Source organism: Vicugna pacos, chromosome 8, assembly GCF_048564905.1.
Source record: "Vicugna pacos chromosome 8, VicPac4, whole genome shotgun sequence".
Taxonomy (NCBI): Eukaryota; Metazoa; Chordata; class Mammalia; order Artiodactyla; family Camelidae; genus Vicugna; species Vicugna pacos.
In genome coordinates, this window is record NC_132994.1 from 58,255,638 (window position 1) to 58,269,701 (window position 14,064).

Sequence of the window (14,064 nt, forward strand, 5' to 3'; positions counted from 1 at the left end):
AATAAATACTAGCAAACCAAATCCAGTTATCTATAAAAAAAGAAAATACCATTTGCTTGTATCCCAAGAATGTAAGATTTGCATAAAAACTGAAATTCAATCAATGCAATTCGTACTCAAAAAATAAACTTTAAAGTCATTTTATCATCAGAATAGCTACACAAAAAGGGTTTGATGGAATTCAAAATGAATTCATTTTAAAACTCTTAGTAATCAGGCAGTAGAAGAATTTTTTTTTAAATTCAGTTTAAATGTAGCAACAGAAAATCTATTTATTTCAAACATGATACTTAATAATGAAAATTTTAAGCATTATCCTTAGGTCAGAAATGCAAGAGGATACTCCCTATCACCAATTTTGGGTATAAATGTACAAGTCCTTGTTAGTACAATAAGGCAATTAAAAATAAATAAAATGTATAAAATTTGGGAAGGAAAAAATAAAATTAATTTTCCACAAAGGACATGGTCATAAATATAGACATTACTAAATATTTACAAATTATTAGAATAAATAAGCGTACTTAGCAAATTGTTAGATAGAAGGCTGATTTACATGAATTATCAATACCAGCAATAAACAAAAGAAACTAACATTTGAAAATGGATCAATTTATAATGGGCTTGTCAGTCATTAAATATCTAGCAATAAATGTAATGAAAGATTAACTGACATCTATACAGAAATTACAAAATATTGAGCTAAATTAAAGAAGACCCAAATAAAAGGACTGGTAAATGTTCATGGATTTGAAGACTCATATGTTTTGTTAATACTTCCACTTTTTTTAAATTGATCTTATAGTCAGTATGATAGTAATCAAAAGAAATGACTATTCACCTCTATTCTCAAAATGTACAGAAAAAATTAGTTCTAAATGGATTGTAAATCTAAATACAAAAGTTAAAGCAGTAAAGCTGTTAGACAAAAATATAGGTGAATCATATTTTTCCTTTATGGTAGAAAATATATGATAAACAGCACATAAATATCAACAACAGTAAAGGAAAAAATATAACTTTGACTATATTTATAAATTTAAGGACTGACAAGAAGTCATAGTCTGAGAGAAAATGTCTGCAATACACAATTCTGATAAGGACTCATATCTAGAATATTTAAATAACCTGTACAAAATAACAGTCATTCCTATAGAACTTGTGCAAAAGTCTGAAATAGGCACTTATAAAGGGTACCAAATGGCCAATGAACATACATAAAGATGCCCATATTCAATAGTGCTGAAAGAAATTTATATAAAATGACAACTAAAAACTACTAATCACCACCCATAAGAGCAAAATTAAAAAGATAAAGTTCCAAGTGTTGGTCAGAATGTGCCTTAGGTTAAGACCTCATACACTGTTGATGGGTGTGCATACTTGTACACCAGTTCAGAAGTCTTTTGGCTCTTACCTACTAAAGTTGATCACATACATTCCGTCCAATTCCATTTTAATATACATACCTAATATAAAAACATATATATTTTCCAAATATGTTCAAAAAGTATTCATGCTAGCACTATTTGTAAGAGATACACCTGGAATAAAGCCAAATAGTAGATGGGTATACGAGTGTGGTGTAATTATACACTGGAATACTGTATCACAATGAGAACATTAACTCTTGGGAAAATATTTTAGAGGTTTTGGAAAAGCAATACATAGATTGTGTACATAATAATATTAATAAGCCTACTTACTAGGCATCCAAGCAAACATTGTTTGACTGGAAGCTAAATTTCAGGAGAAAAATTGGTAATTGAGATATAAATTTGGCAGTCATCATTTTCTGCATGGTATTCAAATCATGGGACTGGACAAAATCAACTAGAGGTAAATGTAGAGAAAGGGAATGGTCAAGAATTGAGTTTGAGACATTCCCAAATTTAGATTCAATAAAAAAAAGGAAAAACCAACAAAGAAGGTTTAGAAGGAAAGATGAACCAAGAAAGAGTGATGGCAGACACGGCACATGAATGAAGTGTTTCAAGAAGAGGTACAAAAGTTCCCGTTTCAGGTGTATCTTTTAAGTTATCAGTATGGGTACTGACAAGTGAATTTCAAATTTGGCAATACATCAGATATCATCAGCAATTTTAACATGAGTTGTTCATGCTGAGTGGTGAAAATAAAATCTGAATTGGAGAGAATGCTAGAAAAAGTGGGAGGAGAGGAAGCAGACAAAGTGAGTTAAGACAATTCTTCTGATCATTTTGCCATTAAAAAAAAACTGAGAATCATTTGCAGGAAGGGTACATAATGAGGTTTATCTTTAATTTTTTTAAGACTGGAAAAGTTTATAGATGACAAAAATGATTTAGTAGACAGGAGAACCTGATGATGGAGTGAGAAAGGTTAATTACAGGATCAACATCCTTGAATAGATTAGAGAGAATATAGAGTACTTGTAGAGGATTTGGCCTCAGGTAGGGTCAGAAATACTTCAATTTCTGTAACAGAAGAGAAGGCAGAATATAGGGGTATGGACGCAGGGATTGGAGCTAGAGCAGGTGAGTCATGTAGAAGACAGAATTAATTCAACATCCTTATTTCCCATTATCATTACGCTGCATACTCTATACTACATGGAGAGTTTTAAATTTTAAAATTGGAACATAGGGTAGATCATTATTCATTCCAAGTTTGTTTTAGCCACATGGCTTCCCAAGCAAATAATAGATAATTATCTGCCGAGTGCATATGCTTAAAAAAAAAGTCCAACTTGTTTGAAAATTATATTCACCCTCACTGAGAAAAATCCCATAAGGTTTTTGATGACATTCTGTACCAAATTCCTGTAATTACTTATATATGTAACTCTTCTTTCTAAGTCAGTTACGTGTGCTATTTTATGACCTTGTAGAAAGCAGATTTTATTAATTCAGCAAGGAAAACATCAATGAGAGTTGTGGTCCAGAATGTGGAATTTCAGAGAATAATTATCTCCTTCTATCATAGAATCACATCTTCTGTAAGCAAAGAATATAAAATAGAAATTTCTTCAGCTAGAGAATAAAGATATTTGGAGGTTAAGGGGTCTCTCTAAATTGTCTGCATATTCCAAGATATCCCTGGTGTAGATGACTTAGAGTATTCTAGCCAACACCCTAACTTTATATAGCAAGCCTGGCTGAGTAGTGTACCACTTCAGCCTCTGCAAAATTTCAGGAATATTTAGACTCAATCTCTGAATATGGATTTTGTCCGTTATTTTTATTGCCAAAACAGTCGGGTTTTTTTTGTCTTGTTTGTGTGTGTATGTGTGTGTGTTTTTCCTGCTTAGAGTCCAACTTAACTTTCATTCCATTACTTGATGGAAAAATTTCAAAATCTGGGCTTATTTTTTATGTTAAAATTCCAAAGTATCTGAAGTAACTATTTCTCCCCATGGTTCTGTAATTGCTTATATCCTATGAAAATTGGTTTATGGAAGCAGCTGCCTTTTCTACAGAGCTTCTGTTAGTAGGAAGATAGTCTCAGAGGATTTATAAATCAGGATTTGATTAGGTATTTTACCACTGTCAATTATGGCTAGTACATTACCTACCGTCTAGGGTGTGTTTTATTCCTCATTGCCTCCTCTTGGTCTGCTGACAGATTCCAAAACTACCCTGTTCACTCAAGATCAGTTATCTGTGACCCACTCTCAGGTATTAAGTTTTGTATTACTTCAGTTTATTTATTACTTCAATGTATTTGAATGTCACACACCACAAACCAACTGAATAAAATAATGGGGAGAGTCAGGTGATAAGAATGTCTTAGAAATGTTCTTGGGTTGATCATAAAATCAGAGAAAGAGCTAAAGAAACAAGTTCTGAGAAGAGCAAGGAAAAGCAAAGATTTGGAAATTGCAGCAGGGGAGTCTGACGTCGTGAAACCTTCATGACTGTCATAAGGTAACTCTAACATAATTCTAATAGCTTTTACCCTCTCTGTATGTTGTCCCATAATTTTCAGATTTCTAAAAGACAAACAATACCTGACATAGCCTCAGTCATATGCTTGTACCTGTGACCAGACTAGAAGACATTTTTATCAGATATATGGCCAGGGTGGTAGCTGACAGGCTTCTGGTTACATGTAGAAAGTATGTGATATATAATATGTATACTATATATAATAATTTAATAGCTACCATCTTGGAAAATGTAGAGAATTCCATCATCCTTTTGTCTATTGTCTCTCTCCTTCACTTATGTTGGCTATCTGGTCCTATAATGCATATATAATTCTACCACTTTAATAGCTTTCAATTACACTGCTTCTTCCTATAGTCTTGGGATGCCAAGTGTCAGCCCTCTTCTATTATTTCGTCTTTCAATCCAATTTCCATTGGCTTTCTCAAACAAAATCTAAAACTGTCTATATGACATTCTAGTCTTAAAAACAAATATAGTTAAAATCAATCTAACATCTCTTGACATTGCCTGTGGTGCTTTACCAAAAAAAAAAAAAAAAAAAGGAAGTGGGAAAAGAGAGCATCCTGTGCTGAGGGTAAGGAAAAGCAGAGGTAAAGAAGGGTGGAAATATGAGGTTCATTTGGAGAATTCTGTATATTAAATTATCAGCATTCTTCCCCAAGTGAAGGATAAAAGGTGGAGATTTACACCTCTAAAGTTTTATTAGAAAGTTACATGGTAACTTAGCCATTGAAAAATGTTCTTCAGTTTAAGATATAAAATATTTATTAGCCACAAAATTTGAATTGTACCAGTGGTTTCCAAACTTTAGTTCCCAGCCAATAATTTAGACTGCTTCCTAAAAAGATAGAGTTCCTTTTTTTTTTTTTTTAATAATCTGTTACTTTGGCCCATAACATCCTTTTGGGGCCTAGAAAATGGTATAAAAGCAACACCATACAGATTTTGGAGAAGGCTCTCTGAAGACAAAATGTTCAGTAAATTTCAACCATATTTCAAACATTTGTCAATCACATGCATAAAAGGATATCACAAAACTATCACTTTTGGCTATTGGTTGCTGTCCATGCACTTCTGAAAGGTTGAAGAATGCCCTTCCTCCAGAACTTTAAACTTTTGTAACCATTAATTAATGTACTGGTGTACTCTGTCATAATTATTAGGAAAAGAAAGAGCTCATATTCATTTATTTATTATCATCTTTCTCTTATAAAGAAATAGAAGGGAAACTAAAATTAAGACATGTCCCAAGATTATACAGCAACTGATACTTACTTATTTACTATTTACTTTTGTTTCACTCTCTTTTTCAGTATTCATTTCAACCCTTATTTACTATTCACTTCACTCTCTTCCACTGGCACTACATTAGCTTTCAAAGAATGTTCCAGAACAAATACAAGCATAAAAAAGAAACAATATAGAGTATTAAATAATGTATTTTTTTTCTTTTTTTATCAGCTGCAAGCAGCATAGGAGTGTTATTCCTCCTGGTGTTTCTCAACAAGACTCTTTTGCATGATAAAACAATTTTACTCTCATTGGCCTACTGTAGCATTGAAGTTCATTTCCCATCCATCTACATTCTAAACGTCACCACAGAGGTTTACTTTTCTATCCATCTGCTGCAGCAATCCCTTTCTGTCTATGCTAATGATAGAAGAAAGATATAAAAAAGGGCCGTGTGGTTGTTTTAGTTTAGTTTTGTTTTGCAATGCAGAGGCACTTGGAGCAGCAGGTCAATGAATTCTGAGAACTGCATCTTTTTGACACATGAGAACTTTGCGAATGAATCAAAATTAAATCCCATGAATAAATGCGAGTGTTTAATAATCATTCCATTTATGGAAGCTTTATTGTGAATTCATAAAAGCAAGGACAACATTTCCTTGCTAGTCCACAAATCACCATCCTAAGTGAAACAATCTTGAATAAACTGAGCTGGACTATGTAGCCTGCTTGGCAGTTGCTCGTTTTTAAATATAGATGGGAGAAGCAGAGACTGGGAGAAGTTGTCCTGAAGCAAGCAAATGACAGCTCCCACAAATACAGAGGAAAAAATGTTAAAACAATAAACAAAAGAGAAACAATTACTTGCTCATTACAAACATGTCATATTGCATTCTTTATTTTGATTGTGGAAAATTAGCCATTGACTACCAGGAACAATTGATTTTCCTTCACAGCTGTTTTCTAATTACATCTGAACACTGAAAATTCTAGTGCAGCCATTCAGCTGTACAAAGAGAATTTTCTTTTATTATTGTTGCTGTTGCTGCAAGCTCTACCCAGCAGCATGACTGTAGTTAGATGTTCTGTACTGTATGTCTGCGGTGTTTGTATTGAAAGCCATGCTTTTCAGGGATGTTACAAGAACTCAAATATTTTAAATTACATAGGGCTGGACTTGGTGCACTAGCTGTTTGCCCAGATGCTATTATATATCTTTGCCTTTCTTTTTTATCACTACCATCAAAACAATGAAAAAAGAATAAAGATAGCTTAAATCAGTACATCCATTTCTTAAGTCACTGCACAGTCGTCAATAGGATCTATTTTTGTCATTGTGGTTTCTGATGAGTGTTTTGGCACAGTCTTGTTGCGGGGTGGTGGTGATGGGCTGTTTCCTGTCAGTTGATTCTGTGGGTAAATTCTAAGCAAAGAGCATGGAGATTATTAACAGGCAGGATTCCAAGGTTTCAGAGAAGCAATTGAAATTTTGGATGCTTCCTCTAAGCTGTTCAAAATGTCTCCCCCAAAAATGATTTCAGTCTTAAACGAGGCCAGAAATATGAAACTTGCCCTTGGGAGTTTTCGAGGACTTGCGGTTACTAAATTCTGGAAAGAGTTAAGCCACTTCCTTCAGAGCTTTAGGTTTCTAATTAATCCTTGCCATAATTTAGGTAAAATCAGCAATGTTAACAATTCTACAGAATAAAGTGAAATCTCAAAATAACTTAATTTTCTCCAGTGATGTATTTTTAAAAAAATCATTTAACTTTTTAATGTTATTGCACTAAGAGCTGGTTTCTTTGTTGTCATTTATTATTTGCCCTCCAACTTACAAGTAACCACAAATCTATTCACTAGATTGTGATTTTTTTCTAGTCTTGAATGAGAACACTAACTTCTGTAGTTCCTGGAGTGATGCAGTGTAACTTCACATTTGCTATTTTATTTGCAGGTCTCAAAGAATCTTCCAGGGTCCAGCCTATCTTAGTATCTCTTTAGCTAAGAATAAGAAGACTAGGGTGATATTTTTACCTCATTTTCTCAGTGTTTTTTAATTCCAATTTTGGATAAATTTCATTTGTGACTTTTATAACATAAATACATTTTTAAATAAATAAAATAACATAAAAGTAAATTATTAAGGAACACCCAGAGCCAGACAGTAGGTAAAGCAGAAAGAAACAGATTTTACTCAGGAACTATTACAATAGAGAAAAAGAGACCTCATTATAATACTGGGCTCATTTCCAAATACAACATGAAGAAGTAGGGATTTATATCCAAGGAGAAGTTTGAAGGGGGTCAATGGATGGAAACCTCAGGGGCGAGGGGTGATTCTGGCTCAAGAGATCCAACACAATTCTTACTAAAGGCAGGTCAGGGTGATCAGCTATCCCTTCAGAGATAGTAGGAGATGAGGAATTTGATCAGATATGCAGGGTGGCAAATTCGCACTTAACAAGATTCTTGCTAACCTGGACTCTTAAGGACATGCCCAAGGATGGATCTAGTCAGGCTCAAAGGAGCAAGCCAAGAGTTTGATCAAGAAGACAGTTGTCATAATGTAATGGCATTATATTAATTTTGCTTTAGTGCACATTTCCTCAGTTTTTGACATTACAAAAGACACTAATCATACATTAGTATCAAGTTTTTAAATCTCTAAAAGAGCATTTTTGAAACAATGAGGAAAAACAATGGGAGCTTTGGGTATGAAGGAGGCGTATAGTTAATTTAATAGAACCATTTTTTTTTAAATTCTGAAGTTTTCCTCACATAACCATATAAACCATCAATAAAACAAAAGCATCTACTACCAGCATCAAGGAATGCCAAATACACACTACTGAATAGTGAAGGTTCAGTTACTAAAATTGAAGCTTTTGTAAATATTCCACATCTGAAAGGGTTTAATACACAGAATTAGAGTCCAATGCAATGTTGGGAGATGGAGGGATGAAGGTCAGGAAGGCTACTTTCAAGAAATTCCTAAGTGAAGGAATCTCTAGAAGTCATTCATGATTTCAGTGCCTACCACACCTCAGAGTATAACTATCAACAGCATAACCCAAACGCCATCTGCAAAGCCCACCCGTTTACCCTCCACTACCACTGAGAATAATGGCTTCTACTCTTACACAGTCTCATGAAATTGCCTCTCATCAGCTGAATATAACTGATCCCCAATGTCAAGAAAGGTCAGGATATGTAGTTTCTAGTCTTTACACCCCTTTGGAATAAGAAATATCTTAGAATCAGACATGATCATATAACATCAATATCTAGAAGAACTTACACTTGACTACAACAGGAATCCAATCTCTAAAAGTAATAAAGTAATAGTAATCATGATGGCAACTCCTGTACAGCTGCTCAGTGTGATAATCACCAAATTTTTCCTTAACATACCATATTAAGTTTTTCCTCCAGACTTATCTCTATATCAACTATTCAATAATAGCAGCAACAATGTATCCCAAAGGAGAGAAGAGCAGAATAAACTCATGTACTTGACTTTTCTCTTCTGCCTCTTCTTTCTTTTACCAGAACAACAACAACCAAACAAATCCCATTTTGAAACGGCAGTATGTCTGATACGACATAACATGAGAAAAGGTTTCTATACTGTGTTAACCATCTTTATGAGAATATCATGGAAAAAAATACCTATTAGTTGACAGCCAAAATCCATATCACAGTATTTGGGCACAGTGTTTGAGTTGTTCTGGGGCTAGGTTACAAAGGAGATGAATTATATGATACATAGAAGCAGATAACATGCAGGTTCAGCATTTTCCAGACGTCAGATCTAGGTCTAATGTGTTACTATTACAAGAATATATATTATGGGCCAATTTAATAAGTTTTTTCTGAAATATTCAAATAAATATGATTCACTGCTTCCTTTGTCTAGGGAAAAAAGGGGGAGGGGAGTATGATTTTGGCACCTTGCCAAGAACACACAGGAATAATTTTCATTAGGTAGATACAGTAGATAATCTCAAAGTTTTATTCCAAATCTTATATTCTATATGATTACAGTTTGTAATAAATTCTTAGAAGCTAAAAATCAAGATTGAAAAATAATTTATTTGTATATAATTTTAAAAGCCTCTTAGTAATCAGTGAGTGATGGGCTCCATGTAACTTATTTTAATAAATCTTGAGAGTAGAATGTATGTTATGAACTAAGTGTTTGTGCCCTCTAAAATTCATGTGTTGAAGCCCTAACCCCTATTGTGATTGCCTTTGGAAATGGGGCCTCTAAGGAAGAAATTAAGGTTAAATAAGATCTTAAGGGTAGAGCCCTGACTTGACAGGATTAGTGTCCTCAAAAGAAGAATCAGCAGCAAGCTTCTGCCTCCACCCCCCTCACTCTCACTCCTCTAGGTCTCTCCCCATCAGAGCATCCACAAAGAAGAGGTCAAGTAAACGCAAAGCAAAAGGGCAGCTGGCTGCAACCCAAAGGGAGAGCGCTCACCAGATGATAACCCTGCTGGCACCTTGATCTTGGATGTTCAGTCACCAGAACTCTGATAAAATAAACTTCTGTTGTTTAAGCTACCCAGTCTGTGACGTTTCATTATGGCAGCCTGAGCGACCAGTACAAAGTAACATAAAACTGAATTGTTGATTCACCAAAGAAATACAGTATCTACTTTCTATTTGGTTTGTTGGAATTGTCTGGGAATGGACATCATCACGGTCACTCACTCAGAACTTGATAACTGTATTTATTTCCAAGTAAGCATTTAATCCCATTACTCGTTAGTCACTTGAATGTGTGCTCTACCGTCACACCAAATTTTGACATTCCTTGTATTGATCCCAAATAAGGTGATAATATCAATTAAATTTAAGAATTAATGTTTCCAATTTAGGGAGTATTACGCTAATACAAACTCTTAATTCTTCTAAATGTTAAAATAAACTCTTGATTCATTTTGCTACCATAGTATGAAACAAGATTTTTCCTAATTTTTCATTATTACAAACCATACTGCAATAAACATTCTTATACTCTTGTTCCAGTTTGAGTGCCCTCCTACCAAATTCAATTGAGCCAAGAATTTGGATACAGACAATTTATTTCAGAGGGTATCCTGGGCTCCACAAATGAGGAAATAGGAAAAGGAAAACAGGAAAGAGAGAATGGGCAATAAAGTATGTTTTAATAAGGTAAATACCACCGTGAGCAACTGGGATGCAGTTCCACTGAGGATTGTGTGGAACATGCCTCAGGATTACTTTACAAGGAGGCTGGAGCATTTAGCTACCACCTCCCCAGCCCTATGTTGAGAGCTGCCCTGAGCAGTGTTCACACAGGCACTTCATGATTGCTCCCACGTCCATCATTTATGTCCCATTTGTTTTGAGAGAAAGGGCTCAATCAGAAAAGAAGACCCCTCAAAACAAGAATAAGTTCTGGCAGCAGGTCAGTAGCTGTTTACAGAAGCAGTAGGTGAACTGAGGAAGGCCAAGGGACATGAGCCAGGCATCAATAGCATCTACTAAATCTTTACGTACATATGTAAGAGGTTCTCTCGGGTACATACCCAGTGATGCTTCTACTGTATTGTGCTATAGCTGCATCTTTGACTTCACCCAGATAGTGCTAAATTGCTCCTTAAAATGATGATGCCCGAAGACAATTCTGCAAAAAAAAAAAAAAAGAAAGAAAAGTTCCAATATTTACTATCATGAGAATATTAAATTTCTTGCCAACTTGTTATCATGAATTAGTATCTTACTATATATTAGCTGTTAATTAATTCCCTGTTTACTAATAAGCTGATTATCTTTTCAGGTGTTTAATTGCTACTTGCACTTTTTCTTTTCTGATTTGGCATTTACATATTTTTCTATTTTGCAGGAGTTGGTTTTCTTCTTTCTTGTCAATTTGTTAGTGGTTTATATACCTCAAATCCACTGTCTTTCCATTTTTTTCTGTAAATATGGCTGGTGGGAATGTAAGATGGTACAGCCACTCTGGAAGAACACATTGCACATACGTTTACCATATGACTCAGCAATCACACTTCTGGGAATTTTTCCTAGAGATACAAAAACTTATATCCACACAAAAAACTGTATGTGATTTTTCATAGTAGTTTTATGTGTAGTAGTCAAATAGAAATAACCCAAATGTTCCACAATGAGTAGATAGCTAAATAAACATGTGGTAAATCCACACCATGGAATAGTAAACAGTAATAAAAAAGAACAAACTATTGACACATGTAACAATTTGGATGGATCTCAAGAGCATTATGTTGAGTTAAAAAAATCTTATATCAGAAAATTACATAGCATGCTATTCTATTTATGTAACATTCTGGAATGACACAGATATAGAGATGGAGAACAAACTAGTGGTTTTCCAAGGGCTAGGGATATTGAAGAGAAAGGTTGGAGATCATTGTGGATGGAACAGTTTTCTATCAAGCCTGTGGTGAGGTTACATGACTCTGCACATTATAAAGTGATGTATGCTACATATACACATTGTACCAATGTCAATTTCCTAGTTTGGGTATGGTACTATAGGCAGTAATAAGATATAATAACCATTTAGGGTAACCACATGAAAGATACACAGAACCTCTCTGTGCCATCCTTTACCGTTTCAACTTCTTGTTAAAATGTAATTATCGCAAAAATCAAATTTTTTTTTAAAAAGTGAAACAAAAAAAAAGGAACTTGCCAGATGAAAGACAAAATAGAAGTTAGGGAGATGGATTCCAGGCCAAATTTGAAAGTGGCTGCTACTCTCATCCCCAAACTAGCACCATGAGGGAAGTTTTCTCATGTGTTTCCCAAATAGCTCTTTGAGCTTTTTGTGATATTCCTGGAGGAAAAGCCTGCAAAAGGATGCACAGTCTCCTGTGTCTGTGGGTTCCCATTTGGCCTTTAGCAATGTATCACAAATTTCCAGCTCTATTTTCTCACTGGCTTAGATGGTTGTAGGTGGTATCTGTGGCAACTAGGCAGATACTTAGGTTCTGTGTCTCCCTGCTTCTCAGTCTTTAGATTTCAGGTTAGTTGTTTATCCTATGATCTCAGTCTCTTATACGTTCAAGAAAAGTAATTAATTTTCAATTTATTCTTTCATTCTCCTATGAGTGCAGGAGTTGCCCTGTTTTCATCTCTCTGTATGAGCTGTAACTGAAGTGCTGATCATTATTTGAAACAAAAAATTACCAAGATATACTGGGTACAGTTTTTATCACTTACCAGTGAGAAAACTAAGACTCTAGAGTTTATATACAAAAAATATTGGGTAGTTACTGCGAAAACAAGGCCAAAAATCTAAGATTTCTGAATCCCAATATAATATTATTCATACCAAACAAGATTGTGTCTCATTTTGTTTTACTCTTTCTGTTAATTATGGGTTTTGTAAGACAAATAAATATGGAAATCACTGAAGCAAGTCTTTAATTTTGTACTTACATTAAATAGAGATATGACTTTTAAGAAACATGGAGAATTTTAGTGGAATATCTGAGTACAAAAGTTTAATGTTAGTGATGTTGTGACATTGTATTTCCTTGGTGTGAAAAAATAATAGCCATCATATATTTTAATGACCTTTATAAGAGATCATTTTTGAGAAGGATAGCTAAAATTTTGAAGAGTCTATAAAATCAAAATGATCTTTATGTCAAATATAAATCATTCACAGTGAACCATTACAGTCATTATATCTAGATTTTTATATTTTGTAACTCTATTAATGGCAATACAAACAAGCCAATAATTTGTTCTTACATGATCATATATTTTCACTTATTAAAATCTGCTAAATGATTATTTATACCCCTCTATATTTGGGGGGAAAAAGTCTCTAGTTTCCCTAAACACTTCCAAATAAGCATTGCAGATCTTTACTGTATATGTGAATCCAGTTTTTTTTCCTTGAGTTTTGCTTCACTACACCAGTAATATAAATTGCTAAGAAATAATACACATGTTTAAAGTAATTTGTACTGTAGTTTTGGAGTAAGGAGACTTACATGGATCAGTGGGAACAGATTATAGAGTCCAAATGAGACATATATGGTCAATTTGCCTTCCACAACAAATAAGGTGTAGTCTTTCCCAAAAAAATGAGGAAAGAGGAAAAAGTAGTCTTTACCCAAAAAAAGGAAAATAAAAAGTTCTGAAAACATTAGACATCTAGATCTAAAAGAATGAACTGCATCCCATAACTCACACTATAGACAAAAATTAACTCAAAATGGAACATGGAAGTGAATATAAGAGGTCAAATTATACAATTTCTAGAACAGAGAGGAAAAAAAAAGTCCTTGGTCTACATAAAGGACTATAGGATATAACATTTGGATTTCATAAAAATTTGACTTCTGCTCTTCACAATAAACTGTGAAGAAAAAAATTCACTTCTGAGTCTGGGATAAAATACTTGCAAATCATATATCTGATAAAGAGTTTCTATTCAAAATATATAAAGAACCCTTCAATTACAGTAATGATAACTCTTATTAAATGAACAAATAGTAAAAGTAGGTAAAATATTTTACTGGACATTTTACCAAAAACAAATACTCAAAGTACATTAAAAAGGCATCCAACACCATTAGTCATTAGGTACATACAAATTAAAGCCACAATAAGATACTTGTGCACACCCAGCAGAACAGCAAAAACTAAAGAGTCTGAACATAGCAAGTGTGGGTGAGAATGAGGAGCCACTGGAACTCTCATACAGTGTTGGTGAGAATGCAAAAAGGTATTTAACATTTCTCATACAGTTGTATGTGTACTTATCGTGTGACTCAGAAATTGTATGTTGAAGAAAATGAATGTATGTTCACATGAGGATCTGTTTTGAAACGTTTATAGTAGATATATACATAAAACCCCAAACTATAATCAATTC